At 40.5% G+C, this 22,091-nt stretch overlaps 1 protein-coding gene across 1 annotated transcript in view; it reads right to left on the bottom strand.

The window, feature by feature from the left end:
• Positions 1–4,169: 4,169 nt before the first annotated feature.
• tsnare1 (T-SNARE Domain Containing 1) overlaps positions 4,170–22,091 on the bottom strand; it is a 192,879-nt gene continuing 174,957 nt past the window's right edge. Inside the window, exon 13 of the mRNA XM_034697669.1 lies at positions 4,170–4,793. The gene's annotated coding sequence lies outside the window, so the exon portion shown is untranslated. The remainder of the gene's footprint in view (positions 4,794–22,091) is intronic.

Below are 22,091 nucleotides of genomic sequence, written 5' to 3'. Positions count from 1 at the left end.
AACCAAAGTACCTGAATGTCTGTTAGGATTAGGGATGTGTGCATTTAGTTGACTCAGCCTCAGAAAGGTTATGATATGTTGTGTCTAAGCTAGCAACTAGCCCAGACTATAGCTCCAGTTAATGGCTAAACTGCCATAATACTATCATGCTCTGTTACCTGGATTTACACAAGCACAGATGACAGATGGCATCTCCTGATAAGAGCCATGCCATCCTCATACTATCATGTATGCTTGCTTTAAGCACTAATAACAAGCCAGGTGGACGCTCTCCTCTTTAGAGCCGAGGACACAGCGTCCATGATTTCCAAAAAGAACGTACAATTTTGATTCTTCAGACCACAGGACAGTTTTCCACTTCCCCTCAGTCCGTCTAAAACAGGCTCAGGTCCAGAGAAGTCTCCAGTGTTTCTGGATTATGATTATATATGGTTTCCTCTTTCCATGGGTCAGTTTTAACCTGCATTTGTGAATGCAGTGATGAACTATGTTCAGAGACAATGGCTTTAGGAAGACATTTTGAGCCCATGCAGTGACTTCCACTACAGAGTCGTGTCTCTTTTTAATGCAGGGACTTCCACTACAGAGTCATGCCTGTTTCAATGTTGTGACTTCCACTACAGAGTCATGTCTGCTTTTAATGTAGTGACTTCCACTACAGAGTCATGTCTGTTTTTAATGCAGTGACTTCCACTGCAGAGTCATGCCTTTTTTTAATGCAGTGACTTCCACTACAGAGTCATGTCTGCTTTTAATGTAGTGACTTCCACTACAGAGTCATGTCTGTTTTTAATGTAGTGACTTCCACTACAGAGTCATATCTGTTTTTAATGCAGTGACTTCCACTACAGAGTCATGCCTGTTTTTAATGTAGAGACTTCCACTACAGAGTCATGCCTGTTTTTAATGCAGTGCTGCCTGATAAAATTCTATTTTTATCAACATTTGAAATAATTCCACTTTTTTTTAGAATTGGGGTCATAGTAACACAATAGTTGCAGCTTTCTGTGCATAACTTATTACGATCTACCCTGCCTACCCTGTTGATGACCTCACTGTTCTCCCCATTCATAAATATTTGCGGTAAGCTCACAAAGAGCCTCAAAAAGTGGAATTGAATTTAAGATGCCTTTGTCAAACATTGGTTAAGTGTTTCATCAGAATTAGCCTCACCCGAGGGCTTTCCACAGACAACCAGCCAATTGTGGCTCAGTTAGAATAAGAAAGTAATAGGAGAACAAAATATGAAATAAAAAACATACCTGGATTATAATTGTCCATGTCTTTTCTACAGCTGAGGGCTTCTCCTCTTATGAAATATTTCTGTTTGCCACAACATAATTCCGGTAATGAGGCTGCAGACGAGCCTGTCCTCTGTTGTTACCACTCGTTCCTCCTCTGGGTTCCTCTCCTGAAATAAACTTTGTTAACATTCCAGACATTGACCAGAGGTGATAACCGCTCCACATGGCATTGAAATTCTCCTCAGCCCTCATTTCTCCAGAGATTTATCCCCTTGTTCACGCTGTATTTACAGAGGCAGCAGGGTATCAGACAGTAAACTGCTGTAAGCAATCAAGACCATGGTAAGTTTGTCCAGCAAAATGTGCTGAATTAAATCTAGATACCGGCCTCAAGGAACAAAAAACTGGCTTTGACTGCTTTTCCTATGTTTGAAACGCCAGTTTTTTATTAATAATATTTTTTTTCACCTTCAATAAATTGAAAATTCAGGAACATAACCTTAAAAATCACCTTTTCTCTGACCTTTGAATGAATTTGATTTCACATAAATGTCAGAAACAAAAGGCAAACTAGAGGCCCTCCCTTTTTGGTTTTACTTCTTTGTTTCCTCTCTGTGTCTATTAAAAACTTGATTAAAAATGAAAAGCTCGGGTGCTCACAAGTTATTATGGTTTGAGGAAAATATTACTGATTGAAGTGTGTTGGCTCTTTCACAAGCAAATAATTCTAGAAAGAGATGAGCCATGATCGACAAATCAGAGAGAAAAAGAAAGTGATCGAAAAGAAAAGGGATGACGGGCTGTGAGACTTGACCTTGCAGCTGTACAGAATGACTACATACTTATCTCTGCCAAGCCCCTGGAAACAACACACAGCCTGGAGAAACCAACACACACACATAATGAACCCTCTTACAGATCAAATGAAGCCTATTACTATCTTCAGATAAGAGCGCCTGCTATAAATGTTGGGACATGAGGAAAAGAGAAAACTGGCGATCAGCAGTTGATTAACTCGTGCTCCAGGCCGCCAGAAACCTGCATCATATGGTTCACAGGTTCCCTGATATGGTAAGTGTGAATGTATGAGTGTGCAATTACACAGGCAGTTGACTAATAGGCCTTTACAGCTACAGGGGCTGAATAACCTGTAATCTAGAGGTTAGTTTGTGGCTCTCATTTTTGAATCCACTCCCTCTCTTTGAGGGATGAGCATACAAGAAGAACAAGTTGTAAACCAGCATGACTGCAACATGTTCTGATTCCAAACCAGTACATGATAGAAGCTTGGTCAGCAGCCCTACACTTCAAAATATGATGTTCTACGTAGTTATCTTCATTTAATCCATGCCCTGAAACAAACAACCCATTTATGTTTATTTTATTTACGTATATTTAGTATAATTTAAAGAGATCACAATCAATTTTAATAATAGATAGACAGATGGATGGAGCTGAGAGCAGCAACTCCTCCAGCCAACAAGCACCTTGTGCAAGCCGTCACACAGCCCACCCCTCGGCTTTGTGAAACTGGCCTTACAGTTCGGGAGAACACCTTACAGCTGGAAATCTTCTGTGACAGCAGCACAGAGACGGCGATGAGCAGCTCCTTGAAGGCAGCGACCGGTGGCTTCCCATCAGCTGGATGGGCGCAGGTTGCTGGGGGCCCTTTGAAATCACCCCTTCTTTTTGCTTCATCCTGTCAACCTCCTGCCAGCTGAAGATCTTTTGCTAATGCTGATGTTAAATGTCACTGTTTGGAAGATGCATTTGAGATTACAGAGATACCTTTACAACACTTTCTCTAGGATCTTCAAAACCAAGAAGAAGAGAAAATATTGTGATGGAAAGAGGACCATGCATTGCTACATGCAGTTGGTTATCTATGACTCAAGCCTTGGAGGGTTTGGTGTTTTCCAGTTTCTGAAAGGTTTCACTATAGGACTTAACCCAAGCAGAGAGACCCTAGCAAAACTTGGGCTCACATCAGGTACCACTTCAATCCGCTACAAGCAGTATCAGGTGTGCCAGAGAAAATGTCATTGTCAGTGGAATGAAGTAATTTCTGTAGATTCAATAGACACATACTCACTACAATGTTATTTTCTATCGAAGCCCTTACCCCTTCTTTCAAAAGCAAAACAGACCCCGAGCAACCAGACCGACAAGTTCTGCACTAAGATGTTTCAATATCTTAAAAGGCTGAGAGGGGGATGACGTCAGACCAGACAATTAAACAGCCTTCCTCTACATTTTCAACATGCATCCCAATTGATTTATTTAAGTGTTTAAAGAAAGAAACTACAAACACAAACCAAATGATCCTCAAAGGAGCTTTAAATGTTACTGTTTCTTGTAAAAACTTCGACTGATTCATATTTCTGAAATCTGTTAAACCTGATTATTGCCCACACTCTGATACTTATTCTCATACAATTTTGTTTCACATAGTTTACAAATGTAAAACTTGATATAGAAGAGTTGAAAGTTTATCTTCAAGCTGCAAAAATATTCTGAAATTGGGTCAGACGTTCTTAAAGTTAGCTCAATGACGTGGTAGGGGTAACCACATCTGTAGCGATTGATAGCCTGGCTTCAGCCCCAATTCTCTGGATGCTCTCCTAACAAAGGGGCCGAGCTGACCAGCATTCCCTGTGGGTATTACACTTGAATAACTATTGACACATATCTCATAAAACCCCACTTCAAAGGAACAGAACTTTCCCTTGAAGTGATTTTAAGTGAGTCATGTACATTAAAACCCCAAGGCCACATGCTTCCTAAGGATTCAAAGAGCTGAACTGCTGTCAGTTCAACAAAATGATGCATTTAAAGTTGATGATGAGCCAGTCAGATACAAAGCAGCAGCATGATGTCTGTTAGTATAAACCAAACACCAACACAGTCAAACTCCTCTGTTGCTCTTGAACTTAGACTTTTATTTTGGAAGGTTTATATATTCAGTCAAACAATATTTAACAATATCGACAAACGCTACAGTATAATACTGATGAAATTCCACTACAGGCTGATAAATATTAAGTTAACCTCAGTAAAAATACATAAACAATCTCAGCGTACAGTACAGCAGTGAAGACAGTAAAAGGCTCAGCTGCCTGGCTCCCCCTGAAACCTCTGCTCCACCTTCATTTGGTTTTCTGATAAAACATGACAGCAAGGAGCGGAGAATGCGTGATAACATGAACACCCCAGCTTGTGCCTCTGATGCAATCACTAAATTCACATTTGGGGCTTCGGCTTTGATGATAACATTCAAGTCACAGATAACTGCCATGGCAAGAAAAAAGAGAGAAAAAGAAGTACAGTGATGATCAGACGAGAGGCACAGACTGGGGCGTATACTCTTGACAAATTGGTATGCTGAGGAAAACCTCCATCCCTTTGACTTCTGCACATGTAAACAGAGGCTGGGATGATGGAGTAGATTTGTAGTTGCAGGGCAGCTCCCTCCTACTGGAAACCAGCTGCTCAGGTCAGGGATCAGACTGGGCAGGAGCATGGTGGTGACACTGTAATGACAGCAGCTACCTGTAAAACACAAGCAGAGCAGACAACAGGCATCAATCACCTCACAGACACCCCGCCTCATGCTCAGAAACACCGCTGTTGGCATGCACAGAGCACACAGAGGATGTTGAACTCTTACAGGAGCCGTCCCCCAGGCTTGTTATTCCCTTTCATTTGTGAATTATTAATTGGTAAGAAACCAATTTGTTCTTTTTATTCTAAAAGTGTCACAGGTGGTGGGAAGTAATTTATGATTGGTGGTCAACGGCGGAGTTTTAATTAAGTCCGGGTCAGAGTTCACCGTGCTGGAGATGGAAGTGGTTCATTAATCACCAACTAGCAGACGAAGCCGCTACATGAAAGGCCAAAGCGCATCACTTTTATCTGGATTACAGTTAATAGTTTGCCAACAGGAAACACGTAGGTGAATTAAACCCTGTGAGGAAAGAGGATTTTAAGGATCATATCAGTATTTAATGAACAGACATGGTTCAATCTGATCAAAATATGGATTTACAGTCGTTTATTGGCTTTTCAATCGGCAGTGAATGAAAATGTCATAAACACCAGAGATGTACAGATTTATTCTTTAAAGTAAGAGGTGGATGTCAGCTGTGTTATTGACCCAATATTTATTTATTTATTTGTTTGTTTATTATTGCAATCTTCTTTATTTAGTGTGAAGAAAAAATGTGACATTTCCTTGTGTACTTTTTGTTTACTAAAGAAAGGGTAATATTCCTAATTAACAATAAGTGCATTACATAACAGAATAGCATGTCTCATGTTGAAGTTTTATAATAATCACTTTATCATCTCCAACCTCCTCTTACCTGTAGGAGTAATCTGTACTAAAACTAATACGAAAATCAATTAAAATCAATACCTTTGCAAAAGAAACATATTGCATCTTTCTTAAAAGCACACTTTGTGGTGTAAAACCTGTCATAAGTTGCTTTGTCTACTTTTATATTTTGGTTGTGTTGTAATCCGTCTTAGATTTCCTGTTTTATTTTGGAGATTTACCTTGTGTTTTACTTCCTGTTTCCTTCCTGCCTGTATTAATAATGAGTTTCCTCTTTTATTTTGTAGTTCTTGATCCCTGTGTGTCTGGTTTGGCTTCACTCCCTGTCCCTGAGGGTTTGATTACCCTCATTAGTTTCACCTGTGTCCACACCTGTTGCTTGTTACCTAGTGTGTATTTAATCTGTGTTTCCTCCCTTGTGTTGTTGGATCACTGAGTTTTTGTCAAGCTCCCAGTTGGGGTTTCTGTATTTTCATTTGGGCCTTTTTAGATTGTGTTCATGGGCATTTTTAAGTTAATTTTGTTTCATATTTTGTTCTTGTGTGTCCTTCTCCTTTGTTTGTTACCCATCATGACAAAACTCAATTTATCTCATTTTTGGGAATAGGAATCTCATATATAATAATAATAATAATAATAATAATAATACATTTTATTTATATAGCGCTTTTCACAGAAGACAAAGACACTCAAAGACACCCCACAAATAGCACACAATAAAAGACACAATAAAAGAAACAAGTTAGAAACACAGTTGAAATAAAAACATTAACAGTTAAAAGAAGTTCTGAAGAGGTGTGTTTTCAGGTGGGATTTGAATGATTGTAGGTCAGTGGAGTTGCGTATGTGTGTGGGGAGGGAGTTCCAGAGGGCGGGGCCAGCAATGGAGTAAGCCCTATCGCCCCAGGTTCGGTGCTTGGTCCTACAGGGTGGGGAGAGGAGGTTTTCATCAGAGGAGCGGAGAGAATGGGAGGGGTTGTGAGGGTGAAGTAGGTCAGTGAGATAGGAGGGGGCCAGGTGATGGAGGCCTTTGTAAGTCAGGAGGAGGAGTTTGAAGTGAATGCGTTGGGGGACAGGAAGCCAGTGGAGGTTTTGGAGGACAGGAGTGATGTGATCACGGGAACGGGAGTGAGTGAGTAGACGGGCAGCTGAGTTCTGGATGTACTGGAGTTTATTGAGGACTTTGGATGCTGAACCATATAAGATGCTGTTACAGTAGTCAATTCTGGAGGTGATGAAAGCATGGATCAGGGTTTCAGCTGCAGCGAAGGAGAGTAGTGGGCGGAGTCGGGCGATGTTTTTCAGGTGAAAGAAGGCGGTTTTGGTGATGTTAGTGACATGTTTTTCAAAGGTGAGTTTGGTGTCAAAAATTATACCGAGGTTTCTAACATGGGTTGATGGAGTCAGAGTGGTGTTATCAAATATGAGGGAGAAGTTTTGGGTGGTTGTGGTGAGGGATTTGGGTCCGATTATGCCGTAGATTATGTCAATTTTTGTTTGAAAAAATGAAAGAAAAGAGTTGCATTTGTCAACTGTAAAGGACGTGGCGGTGCTGTTGGCGGGTCTGAGGAGTCTGTCGATTGTGAAAAAGACAGTTTTGGGGTTTTTGGAGCCTGAGTGTATGAGGTGTGAGTAGTAGGTGGACCGGGCTGAGTTAAGGGCATTTTTGTACTGCAGGAGGAAGTCGGTGTAGAATTGGAGATGGACTGTTAAGATTTTTTGTAAAGTCTTTCCAGTTGTCGCTTGCAGGATTTCATTTGGTGAAGTTCAGGGGTGTACCAGGGAGCGGAGTGTGTAAAGGAGACAGTTTTGGTTTTGATGGGGGCCAGATGATCAAGACAGGAGGAGAGGGTGCTGTTGTAGTAGTTCACAAGGTCGGTTGGGTTATCAGAAGGCGGGGGAGGTGATGCAGATATGTTACAGGTGACAGAGGCTGAGAGTGCAGAGGGGGAGATGGACTTAAAATTTCGGAATGATATAGTGCGTGTGTTTCTTGGGATGGGAATGGGGATGTCAATATCCATGATGATTGCGAGATGGTCCGAGATGTGGAGGTTTTGGTTAGAGAGTTGAGCAATTTTGAGACCAGAGGAGCAGACCAGATCCAGAGTGTGTCCACGATTATGGGTAGGGAAGTTGATGTTCTGTGTAAAATTAAAGCAGTTTAACAGTTGTAAAAATTCTGTGGCAAGTTTGCAGTCAGTGTTGTCAATATGGATGTTAAAATCACAGAGGAGAAGAACAGAAGGAGAGATGGCACAGAGCTGGGTTAGGAAATCAGAGAGGTCGGAGAGGAAGGAGGGGTTCGGCTTAGGGGGACGATAGATAATGGCAGTGACCAGTGGAGTGCGACCAGAGAGTTTAAAAGCAATTTGTTCGAAGGAGCTGACAGGGGGGATGTGAAGTGGAGTTGATTTGATGACCTTCCTATAGATAGCAGCAATGCCATCTCCCCGCCCTTCAGGGCGGGGTTTGTCCATGTAGGTGAATCCAGCAGGTGTGGCCTGGTATAATGAGAAATAGTCCAAGGGTCTATGCCAAGTTTCAGTGAGACAGAGGAAGTCCAGGTTGGAGTTGATTATGAAGTAATTTAAGATGAGGTATGAAAATAAGTCTTGCTCCTCCAGTAAAATTACAGGTTTAGGATTGCATGCCTGCAATGAACTTAATGTCACAGTCTCAATAGGGCTGAGCCCCCACAAAGGTCTGACCCTGCTATCAAGACTATCACTGAAGGAATAATGAAACACTGAAAGACCTGCATGTGGCTGCTGGCTCGAAGCACCTGGTTATGGGTGCAGCAAAAGTGAGGCGGTCAGGTCCTCATCTTCCACAAACTAAGGGAGGCATTTTGACTCTGACTGTTTACTTACACAGCTCAGGTTACCGTCAGGTGTAATTCAGACATCTGGTAATGTAAAAGGCCAAAATTCATTGAAGGAACAATAAATAAAAACTCTGGAACTAAACTTCTTTAGCCGGAGTTACATTTGCTGTTAAAACTGTTCTTCACCATCCTGATATCAACTGCCAGTGCTGAGAGGTCTTTATCAACCGTCTCGTCCTCATCCATCCTTTTAAAACCCCTCTGAGTTCAACGGCGACACGAAGAGGTGAAACAGTTTGAAGTGAGAGCACACCATCAAGATCATTTTGGCAGCTGAGGATGTTTTGGAGAATGCCCGGTACTTCACACAGACTAACGGCGAACAGAGACAGTTCTTCTGCAGCATTAGAAGAGCAGGGCCAAGTTGGACATTTCATGATATGAGATTGAACCCATAGACATAACCAGCTCACTGAGGTCTGGACCGAGGTAACTCAAAATCATCAATCAATCAATCAAGCTGTATTTAGAGAGCACTTTACATACAAATCAAATGCATCTAAAGTGCTTTACAGCAACTGAAAACAAGAAAGATGCAGAAATATAATAATGGCAAAACATGCTACATAAATATATATATATATATATATATATATATATATATATATATATATATATATATATATATATGTAAGTTTTTTAAATAGAGACTAATGCACACCAACAACAATACAATATATGCAATTAAAAATGAAAAAAATATATAAATAGTTAAAATAAATACATAAAAAGAGTAAGGAAAAAAGTTGAATATAAAATAAAAGCACTAAAAATATCAATAATAAATCATTAGACAAATAATAAAAAACATAAAAATAATTAAATTATGAAACCCTACATAAAAGCCAGACTGAATAGATAATGCATTGCAGCTGGAAGATTACTTTGGAAAAGTGCAATTTATTTATTGATTTGTTTGTTTGTTTGTTTCAAGTAGGACACAATACATGAATCAACATTCATGTAACGGGTTTGCCAAATGATTCATTTTTCATTGGCAGTCCCTTTGCAAGTTGTTCGGTATCATCAAATTCATCATAATCTATCATCATTCACATCCTTTTTTTCACCTCTTAAATAAACAGTTAATCAATATAATTATACAAAGTGACATGTTGATGTCCTAACAGTATTTGAGTCGGTTTAAAACTTGTAGGAATAAGTGAGTTGAAATCTTGATATGCGCTTTTAGAAACTCAGATCTGTCACTACACAGTAGACTACCAAAGACACAGGAGTAATTACGTATGGTCAGCTTCAGACATCTACTGTACCACACAACTTCAAATTAAACTCTGTGTGATGCTTATTGCACTGTTATTTTAATGTCACAACTTCTCCAGCCTCAAACCTTAATAAAGAACATTTCCAGACAATCGCTGAACGAGCCGTCTGCAGCGACGTCTCATATTTTATGACTGCTGCTGGGGACTCCAGCTGACTGAGAGTAACCACACAGACACATGCATTCACGCACACACACACAGTCCTTTCTTTAATATAACAATGAGAGCAATAAACCCAAACAAACTCAGGACTAATTATTATCTTGTCCTTCATGTAGCAGTTATTTTCATTCTGATTCTTTGATAATACAAGTCAACAATATCAAATTGAATAAAGCAGAATAAAGGAGGAATTCAAATTTGTTTTTGGTGGAATCAAAGGCTTCCAAACGACGGGTGATAGAGAAAAGATTAAAACTGCATTAGGTGAGCAGAGCCGGGAGTTCAAACAGGAGCTCAGATTGTGTCTTTATGGAAACAATGCAAAACAAAAAGCTCAAATTTGAATATTTGTAAAACACAAATACAGCTTGAGGCTGCTCTCGTACCAAACAGATGTATGCTAATGAAGAAACCGGACAACAGACGGGTTCTGATCATCAGCAACCATCATCAATCCAGGACGGTTAAGGAAGTTCAGAGATTGAAAAGCGTCATCAGATGGAGCGAGGATCCCTCAGACTGACACAGAAAAGTGTGAGCACGAGGAAGGGAGGATGGTGCCAGAGGAGGAGGAGAGAAAAGAGGGAGCTGTAGAGGGAGGAAGAGTGATGAGAGGAGTACGAAGTTTGACAGGAGAATGAACATGACTACACTGCAGAGCTCGTCCATGAAAAGACCTAAGGCGTCCGTCAGATTGGTGATTTTGTGCCCGTCTGCACAATGTTCCCATCCCCACCGACTGGACGGACGCCAGTTTAAGGGGCGAGGAGGTGGATGAGGACGATTTATGTCATGGTGGATCTACGTGTGTGTGTCTGTGTGTGTGTGTAAGAAGCGAGAGATGTAAAGATGGTGCTTTGTGGAGATCAGAGGCCATGGGGTGACTGCGTCTGCTTGGCTCACACAGTAAGACAGTGTTGCCAGTCACGGACGGCCACATCAAAGCTCTGTCTGCCTGCCACCAAAGACAGCACCCTCCCTCTATTTCCGGACATCACACACAGACACGCACATGCACACACACACACACACACACACACACACACACACACACACACACACACACACACACACACACACACACACACACACACACACACACACACACACACACACTTCTTTAACCACATTCATTCCACAGCCCTGTTGGCGAGGACCTTCACTTTGACTTGCTCTTTGTCATAACCTTTACCTCGGCCTTGCAGACTCATATTTATTTTTGCAGTCCTGGTCATCTACGGTTATATTTTCATCAACATCATCCATAGACGGTATTTTTAGATCACATTGGCCATGAGAGTTTGTTGTCATGTTTCACCCACTCTCTCAGCAGTCAGATGGAAAACACATCTACTTATGATTTGTAGAAAATATGCGATTTATTGAAACGAGTATCGTCTTGAGCAGTGTTTAACTTCTCGGCACACCAGGACTTTTTTAGCGTACCCTGACTTCTAACCAGCTGCCAGTACCCTCTCCTGTCTGCTCCATATTTTCTGTTTATCACGGGATTTCCATCATATCTGCTGGGGTCCGGCTCTGTGCTCTCTTGTCCGTCAACACTCTCCAGTTGCGTTTTCGGAAAATTAACCGGATGTTTTTATTTTGTTTTGGTGCCTGACTTCCTGTCCAGCTCCATCTGCTCTGTTGAGATTGATGCATCATGCTCCGGCATCCTGCGAAAATTGAAGTCTTGTGTATCTGATCCGGAGGGCTCCGACCTGCAGGATCAGAGACGCAGCCGGAATGCAACGGAGCGGAACCAGTGGAAGTTAACACATTGACTAGAATAGAAACCGATCAGGTCCGGGGCTGTGAGGGATCGGAGATGGACCGGACTGGTGGAATTTGGCCATTAGTGATTCATAATTGCACTTAATTTACATTACCCATGATGCACTACGTGAGGCTTGCATCCTTCAGCTAAACCTCAGCTACTGTCACCAAACGTAACCAAAGCTTCTGTATAAAGTTTATACAGTCTGATGGAAAATTGCATAGGAGCATGATGGTGCAGAGATGTTTACTTGAGTGACACACTGACATAGTTTTGTAATAAATGTATGTTGTTTCATCTAATATTAACTGTAGAAATGAAGGACTTAATTCAAATGATTGACTGATACTGGGGGAGTACGGGCACTTGTTTTTCTACACTCAAAGCTCTGTTCTCATTTGATTCCTCATCATCTGTCTCTCTTAGGTCCACTTCCTAGTTGAGGATGTTGCTCTAATAAACACATGAATGGCCCTTGCACCCTCAGAACTGGATTACAGCAGCTCTGCATGAGTCCAACGTAGCTTAGTTGAAATGAAAATGAAAATGAAACATACGGCACTTATGCTTAAATGTATCAAATAAACTTAAACAAAAAAACAATACAAAAACCATCTTGAAAGGCAATATTTCTGGAATATAATGACAGTGTCTTATAAAACACAACTCATTTGCTTTCCTGAACTTGTTCTAGGAGAAACCTGGCTTCTGCGTTCTGAGAAATCATTACAGGATTTGAAGTTCAGGTGCAGAGTTGGCCTGTGACACTGGCAGCTCAAGTTTGCATCTAGTGATTACTTTATCAAGGATAAGGTCATAAAAACTCTTTGTTAGATTAGTTCATAATGTCACCACTTTGTGAAGAAGTTACAGAAATAAGATGATCAGATGATGAAAACAAAAAAATTCCACGTGTGATGCTTTTCTTTTCTCCTGACTGAAACCTACTTTTTAAATAACCTAATTACTCTAACACAGAAAAGGTGTTTAATCTTTCAGTGTATGTGCACACGTGATGACGGGGATATGCTTTACTGAATATTATTCTTAATTAGTTTCAGATTTCATGCATCTTTATCTAACACACACACACACACACACACACACACACACACACACACACACACACACACACTTTAACTTTACACTCATTCATTAAAGGCATCATTATCCTTGAGAGACAGGTGTTTCTCCCCCTGCGGAGAGGAGGCTGTAAATCATTTGTGTGATGGATCTGCAGCTCTTGTGTGTATTTTCATACATAAAGTGCTGGATGCCATAAATTCTCTTAAAGGGACAGGAGCTCAAAAGATATTTTACATCACTGGAATGTCTATACAATGAAGTCCAGAGCAGAGACAAAAAGAAATCAACAAGACCTGTTTTGTAGCTGTTTTCATGATGACGTAAAGATTTAAGATGTCCAGATTGCAGATTTAGAGGTTTCAATCTCGTCCACATCAATACAGAAGCCGCAGCTCTGTCAGAACTACCCTGCTCCGTTTCCAGAGCGCAGTGTCCAGATGCAAGAAGCTAATGGCTGGAATCAATCACAGCACAAACTGGTTCCATGGCACCGACATTGATTGTCAGTCAGCAGCAGGATGAATCGCGTCTCTGTGAAGTTGTAGAGACGGAGCCAACGCCGTGTCGGTGGAGAGTGAAATGTTTAAAGCTCCTCACAGGAGTTAAAGATTTATAGGTGAGAGTGAGTTATCGATTTCTGATAAATCAAAGAGCAAGTGGAGAAAGGTGTTCAAAGGCACAAATTAAGTACATCTGAGTGATTTAACCTCCACAACTGACCAAGTGTTGATTCATCATGTGCCTTTTATTCCCTGAATCCCTTACATAAAGTTTAAACAAGTCATTAATTCAGTGGCGTTTACCAAAGGTACACACAAGAACATGCTGCCCAAAGGTTTGTAAGTTTTCATGATACAAGAACTTCAACTTTGATATGACGCCAGTGAAAATCAAACAACCTGTCCTGATAGAAGAGGAGAGACTTCTGGAAACCCAAAATTGGTTAATTTGGTTACTTACAGACGTAGTCACTGAAGACTGACAGAATAAGAAACCATACTAAAGGGACCAGCTGACATCTCTGGGACATGAACACAGTGTGCGTCTTTATGAGATACCTCAGGGACTTTACAAACGAACCTGGGAATGACCACAGTTAGCGATGAAGAGGTTGTGACGGAGGGCAGAGCAAAGACACAGCACGCAGGAACTTCAGCAGCATACAAAAAAAATCTGGCACCTTCCTGTGAGTGTTTGTGTGGAGCTGATGACGTGTTCATAAGTTTGTTATAGCTGAACGTTATGCTCTATCTGTTGTCGCCTTTCAAAAACTTGTGAAGACACATTTATTTAAACAGGCCTTCGACTCACTGTGTTCAGACTAATGTTCTATTTATGCTATGGTCTGTTTCTTTTAATGTGTTGGATATTTTCCTGTGAAGCAATTTGTGATTTTATTCTGTGAAAGGTGCTATACTATACTACTAAATAAAATTTACTTACATAACCACTGTGAAACAATCAGAAAATGACTTCTGATTTGTCTTTTTTACTACTTTGTTCTCTTTACCGATGCTCTCTCTCTCTGTCCATCATATCATGATCTCAGGTGCCTTCTTTTCAACAAAATGTTAGAAAATGTTCCGGATTTTTTTTCCATGTCTGATGAAGATAGACTTCAGTACCTGTTTACACATTAAGTTTTCAGTTTGCTCAGTTTGTGTTAAATGCTATTCAGCAGTGTAGAGGCACACTCTATGTCTGATTTAGTTATTGTCTCTGTCAAATGTCTGAAGTGTACCACTGTGCTTTTTAATTATTTTAGGTCATTGCTAGACATTTGCGGTATTAACTTCTCTCTTCTTTTTTCTTCTTGTGTTGTTGCTCCTATTTTGTTTTGTTTTTGTAGTGTCTTCTAAGTCGATACGGGCTGGGTACCTTTTTGGTGCATGACACAACTAAACTTAACTTAACTTAACTTAAACTTAAACTAAGCTAAGCAAAACCTGTGTTTCAGCCAATCACCACTGCTCCCCTCTTAAATAATTTTTCTCTTTTTTCATTAGCTTTGGTGCTTTTTGATGCTATCGAATGTAAAAACAACAAATATTGTATAGACTGGATGTTGGGTTAAAAAGTATTGAACAGTTTTATAACTTAAGTCTTCGCTACCCCCAGCTGATGTCCCTACTAATGTCTGAATAACGTAAATATGCACATGGTTTAACTATTTAGTCCTCAGAGAGTAGTGAACGTTAAATACTGTTCATAGACAGTTAGCTCTTTTAGCTAGCATAGCCCCGGTTGTAGAGTTTCTCTATCTGAAACTTCAACAGAAAACTTATGTTCGATTATCCTGCTCCAGTATCAGCCATGTCAACAAAACATTAATCTAAAGAAGAACTCCTCCTGCTTGATAACCTACCTCTCACTGGCTAACTTTACCACTAGAGCACTAAACAGAGACACTTCAGGGGGAGGCACAAATATGGATTCAAACAGGCACTTCAATTTAGCATAAAGATCTGTAAAATAGTGAAACTACTTCAAAATCAATTCGAAACTCCTCACAGTCTTTTAATAACACATCCTCAGAGTAAGAGTTTCTCTTTGGTTTTATAAAGCTGATACTTACTGCATTAAATCTACTTTCAGGACATGGGTAAAACAAGATCATGTTCACATCTCTGAGTCACTTGATACACTTAATATAAGTCGGACAGCAACAAGAAATATTGTAAATCTCATCACTCAGCAAACCTTTACCTTTAGTAACAGGTAATGTACACCATGCTGTGCTGCTTCTTCTCTACATTAAGTAACATGATATAATATGAATGTTTAGTTATGAATTAGGCAACTTCCCTTAATAACCCTTAGTGAAATAAGGTCATAAACAGAAACATTTTTCTGTTAGTTTTCTCAAACGTTGAGAATCTGTGACTTCTGTAAACTTCTGTGGCCGCTGACACCGTCTTCTCTACAACAGTGACGAGTGTTCAAACTGTTTCAAACATCTAAACCCTCCAATATGTCACTCTGAGCTGTCCCACTCCCCTGGCAGTCCTCGTGTGATGAGCTCCAGTATTAAGCCCTCCACTGGAGGATGACACTCATTCCACCTGTTAAGGTAATCAGTCAGCTTTAGGTAATCTCCCATCTTCTTGAAAGCTGTTAGTGCTGCACGCTGGGAGCTGAGCAGACAAACAGCCATGTGAGTGTTTGCTTGTGTTCTGCAGTGGAGGGAAGGCGTCTGATTTGATTGGGGATTAAAGGTCACGAAGAAGTATTTAAACGCTGCTGCTCAACTTTGGGGCTAATCATTCCTCTACAGCTGTGAGTTGGAGGAGTCGGCAGTGCTCTCAGATCACCGTTGTCACACTGCGTTGTCTCCCACTTTGCGGTGACAGAGCCTTACCCACCCAGCCAGTAATCCCCGGCAGCAAAGTTTGGAGTAAGCTGACGGCACGGAAAAAGATAAATAAGGATTTTCATTTTTCACCCGGTAATGAAAAATTGCATTGCACTTTCTGTACCCGCTGCGTTTATCTCTAATACTCTTTCTGATAGTCCCACGCCAGAATGCAACACAATGAACAAATACTTTCCACCTTTGGTTTTTCCCTCTCTGAACAAATGAAACTTATTTAAAATAATTATTCCCATCTTCCAGACCGAGCACAAAGACATTTAACATCCGCTAAGCTCCTCGGATACTTCAGCAGTGGCAGAATGAGTAAGTAATACGTCTGTAAGCACAAGAAAGTTCTCCCACTTGGAGAAGAGAGATTGAGGACGTCAGTGACAAATGTCTTGCATTAACTTTGTTGTTTATTTTTCCCCAGAAGATGTGAAATAACCCTATTAAATCAAGTAGTCACTTGGCCATTAATCTCAATGCAGCTGACTAGTCCCTCAAAGCTAATGGGGTTTATAATTTGCATGAGGCGAGTTTACCCACAAAGCTTCGCCTAAGAGGATTGCTGTTCAGACAGAGAGCTTATTGTCACACTTGTTCATAGACATGGATTAACGATACCAGGCCCAAAGAACTCCACTAACTGTGGCAGCAACTCACAAGTTCCCCTTCACTGGCTCAGATCTCTGTTTCAAAGGGACAGGGATCAGACAGTCTGCCGCATGCTCGGCATAATACCTCATATTTGTTTAATTTCTACAAATATTTGTCCAAAGCCGGTTTGTTAAGCATAAATCTTTCACTAAAGTCAAAAGAGAGCCAAACATCATGATAGTTTTTACATCTATGTTTCAGATGATTGCTCAAAACTTCCCCTCCTGTTCCCCAAATATCAATTTCTCTTTCAATATTTATTTTCTGTCATATCACCGCAGCGCCGCAGTGCTCCTGAATTCCCGCTCTGTGTTGTCAACTTAGCTTTTTACATCATTTGAATAAGCCTCTTTCAGAGCGAGCGAGTGCGCTGTGTTTCATAGAGACTAAAGCAGCTTTGGAGTCTAAATATAACATCCACTGCATTAATTCTTTAATATTTATCAGAGGGAAAAAGGTGCTCAAAACGCCGGGTTTAAAATTCAGCAAAATACACAAGTTGTGCTCAAGTTGTGACACTGTTTGATCAGCACACACACACACACACACACACACACACACACACACACACACACACACACACACACACACACACACACACACTCACTCACTCACTAACACACACACTCTCACACACACTCACACTAAGGCTGCACCCCCAGGACAGCACAAAGCCCTCAATCTCCCCCAGAGAACATATAAAAAACCTCTGTATCTTGTCTGCCGCTGCCCACATTGTGTTGGTGTGAATTACAATAGCAATCTGAGCACTGACTCACTTGTTTGATAGCTGCTCAAGACTGACAACAGGCAGTTATGAGACAACATGAGAATTGCAGTTTATTCCCCGGAGTAAAGTGTTGTGTCAGGGATGTAGCCGCAGTGTAATGCAACTCTATAGAGGAGCAGAATAACAAGACCAAGCACACACAGGGTTTAACGCTTTGAGTGCTGAGACGAGCTGCTTCTGAAAATAGCCTTTCTGTTTCTGTCCAAGCCAAGCTGCAAGGTTTGTTAAGTTAATCATAATAATTGATTAATCCATCTAAAATATGTCATAAAAGACTTGTACATCTTTCATATTTTGGAGAATTTGGAAGAATTCTGGACGACGTAAACAAAACGTGCAAAATAACCAAGTTTTTCTCTGCATATTATTTATGCAATCGCATCATCGACAATCCTGCATGATGATGATGATGATGATGATGAAACAGACTGAAGCCGGAGTTTTCTGCTTCAAAAAAGAGGATCTATTTTGGCACAAGATATTTTTAACTCCTCGATTATGGCAGAAATCAAAGATCTAGATTATTTTGATTGATACTGAGGATACGATTATTTAGCATGATTCCTTATTTATTTGACAACTTCTGCATCATTTGCATTTACTGAAGTCAAAGCATCTTTAAACTTAATTATTATGAGCACTTTGAAAATCAAAAAGTAAATGTAAATAAAACCCTCCTATTATACATGGGGTCAATTGGACTCCATTCAAAGTTTAATGTCTCTAAATTAATGATTAATATAATTTTTTTTTGGCTTCATATTTTACGAGTTTTCCTAATTTAGTGGGGACAACTGGGAAAACATACATTTAAAATGTTGATATGTTCCAATGTCCTGTAAAGAAAAAATTACGCATCAGTGTTCCTTGGGGTCAATTTGAACCCAGGCAGTTTTAACTGTGTAAAACATAAGAAATACCAACATTTTGCAAACATTTGTGTTGGTTGTTTTGGATGATATTGAGGTCACTATAACATACAATTTTCTAACCTATAAAAAGCCTCCCTCTGCTTTAGAGCTCTAACCTAACGTAACCATACCTGTAGTACTGTGAGAACCACTGATAGTTCACATCAAGTACCTAACACATAAACCTAGGGAACTATCAGTTTCTGGAGGTTTAAATTGCTGGGGTCAAATTGACCCCAAGGATAAACAATGTTAGTAAATTTGAGGGTAACGGGAGGGTTAAGCCTTTTTGTTTATCCAAAGCCAGCCTGTGATTTCTTCTAACACGCTCACTTCACAAATTAACTGCATTTACGCAACAGTAATATGTGTAACAGCTCTGACAGGGACTATTTAATGCATCGATACCTCTCTTCACTTTAGGAACTTTGACTTTAATCAGATGACAACAGTTCATAAATTGAGAACAAGACTTGTGTTGAAAAGTAATGATAGTTCAGAGATGATACGGACTGATGTCATTCGCTTGTTCCCTGCTGGTGTGTTCGTGCCAGACTCCAGCTGTTACAACTACTACAATCCGTCTCACCACTATCATCTCCCTCTCTCTTCATCAGATGTGTGTCTAACATGAGTCTGGTCCTGCTGGAGGTTTCTGCCTGTTAAAGGAAGTTTGTCCTTGCCGCTGTAACTTACTAAATGCTGCAAAGTGCTCTGCTCATGGTGGATTAAGATGAGATCAGACTGAGCCCTGTCTGTAAGATGGGACTGGATCTTATCCTGTCTTGATGTTGGGTCTTTGTTAATAATATAACATAGAGTAAGACTCTGTTTGGAAAGAGTCTGAGGATAACATTTGTTGGGATTTGGAGCTTTATAAATAAATATTGATTGGTTGATTGAAAAGTCTGGGGCGCCGTTGGCTTAGTGGTTTAAGCGTGTGCCCCATATACAGAGACTATGGTCCTCATTGCAGCAGTCGCAAGTTTGACTCCTGTCCTGTAAATAGGTGCTGTGGAAGCCAACTCATGGGCATCATGTGTAAAATGGGACTGGATCATTTTGAGCTTCATGGGTCTATTGGTGCCTAAAGAGTAAACGCCCAGTATGCCAGATCACCAGTCCAGCCCTGTGTGCTCCTCTCTTCTTCACTCTTCATACAAGTTGAAGGGAGAGCTCTTGGAGGGCAGGGCACACGCTCTGCTGTGTCAAGAGTTAAAAAAAGTATCTTTAACTAAAAACAATCACTCTTTTGAACATGCAACAAAAATCAGACTTTAATATCTCTGTTGTTTTTGACCGTAAAGTCACCTTGACAATACCTAAGAGGCCTTCTGAATAATACAGCTGTAATTAAGTCGTACATTCAAACATTGGTTGTTGTAATAACATCAGAACCTCTTATAGCCATTTAAAGTGCTTAACAGTTTAGGTTGTTAAACATTAATGTATTACAGTTCTGTATATGTTCACTGATAAGCACACAAAGCCACATCAGAGACATGACTCATGACATCGCTAGTTAGTGCTGGAGTTCTTCCAAAGAACACACATCCCATGAAATGTGCAGCAGAATACTTTTAACATAAATAACTGTAGTATTTTATTTTATTGCATCTCGATAAGGAGACTAATAACTGCTATTTATTACCTCAAGTGATTGGTAATACATAAGGAATACATAAATTGCTTTTCATGTACTATGTTCATTTGTTCCTTCGATTGCATTAAAGAGAAATTAACTGCCATGTTTTTCCAAATATCTGTCCCCTGTGTGTCCTGGATGTTCCTGTATGTGTGAGGGTGAGTTACCAAAGCAGCGGGCCATGTGTGGACATTAATTGAAGGCACAGTTATGAATGAGGTACTCTCTATTATCCTCTTATCCTCTAATACTTGTGTGAAGCCAGGTATGCAGTGAGTCACATCTCGTGCTTTTGTGTAAAGCCCCCCGTGTAGGATCGTCTAAGTTCTGTCCCTAGCTTATGCTCTCGGAGGGCAAACTCTGCACCCTTGGAAAAGACGTTATTTCTCAGAAGAGCTTTGTGTGATCTTAAATGACAGAGAAACAATACCTTTTTTTGGATGCAAGTGAAAACTACAGTGGCCAACAAGGGCATGCAGTCTGCAATGGCCCGATCAGAACGAGCTTCATAAGGAAAAATGTGCTGCAAATGCTTGAACGATAAAAATTCAAAAATGCAAGCAAAAGTCCAAAACAAATTCAACAACACACTACAACTGATAAAAAAAAACATCTGCAAAAGCCAAAACTACAACATTAAGATGCTGCAAATACCCGATTGGTGCACAGTCAAAATCACACAAACAAGGAAAAAACGCAAAAGTAAAAAGCTGCAAATCCAGATGTTTAGATGAACGTGCTCCAGGCCTGTTGGGTGCTAAGTGGAACTGGTTCATTGTTCAAAAAACTTGCTTCTTTCTTCTCATGAATATGGTTCAGGTTCATGCAGATCCTCCAACCTTGACAGCCACCGTAAAAGACACATCAAAACATAACAGACCAGACATACGTGGAAGTAACAGATGCCCTTAAAACAGACATGCATCTGTAGTGGAAATCACTACACATCTGAAAACCACTGTCAGGTTGTTGCTGCACCCAAAGTCAAAAACTGTAGCAATGCAAAGATGAAAGCATATATAAACATAATCCAGAAACACGAAGACTTCTCTGGACCTGAGCCCGTGTAATATGGACTGAGGGGAAGTGGAAAACTGTCCTGTGGTCTGATGAATCTAAATCTGACAATCTTTTTGGAAATGGACGCTGTGTCCTCGGCTCTAAAGAGGAGAGGGACCACCCGGCTTATTATCAGCTCACAGCTTAAAGCCAGCATTCCTGAAGGTATGGGGATCACAAGAGTCCATGGCATGGGTAGCTTCCACATCTGTGAAGGCTCCATTAATGCTGAACAATATATGCAGGTTTAGGAGCAACATATGCTGCCATCCAGACACTGACGTCTTCAGGAAGACCTTACATGTTTCAGCAAGACAACACCAAACTATATTCTGCATGTATTACAACAGCATGGGTCTGTAGTAGAAGAGTCCGGGTGCTGAACTGGCCTGCCTGCAGTCCTGACTCGTCCCCCATTGAAAACATTTGGAGCATCATGAAACTAAAAATAGGACAAAGGAGACCCTGAACTGTTGAACTGAAATCCTCTATCAGGCAAGAATGGGACAACATTTGACTTTAAAGTCCAGAAACTGGTTCTCTGGGTTCCCAGTCTTTGAAGCCAATATTAGCGTTCATTTTTAATAAAGGCTTTTTAAACTCTGTCTCGTCCTACTCATTTTTTTTATATTGTTGAGATTGGTGCTGCAGTTTTTTGGGATTTGGAATCCTGCAGGCAACGTCTTCCTTGTAACTATGAATAAGTGAAGTAGCACATTCAGATGTGCTTATCTTAAATGTAGGGGTCATTATTGTAACCATTACATTAGGAATAAATAAGTCTTTTTTTTTTTGGCTGTGTCTCAAGAGAGCAGCAAACCAAGCAGCAACGACGCTGTGGACAAAGTGTCTTAGCACATGGCGCTGACATGCAAATAGAGAAATCTCACTCCCCAAAT

Source organism: Notolabrus celidotus, chromosome 12, assembly GCF_009762535.1.
Source record: "Notolabrus celidotus isolate fNotCel1 chromosome 12, fNotCel1.pri, whole genome shotgun sequence".
NCBI lineage: Eukaryota > Metazoa > Chordata > Actinopteri > Labriformes > Labridae > Notolabrus > Notolabrus celidotus.
The sequence above is the reverse complement of the archived record's forward strand: the minus strand, read 5'-3'. Positions and strand labels throughout refer to the sequence as shown.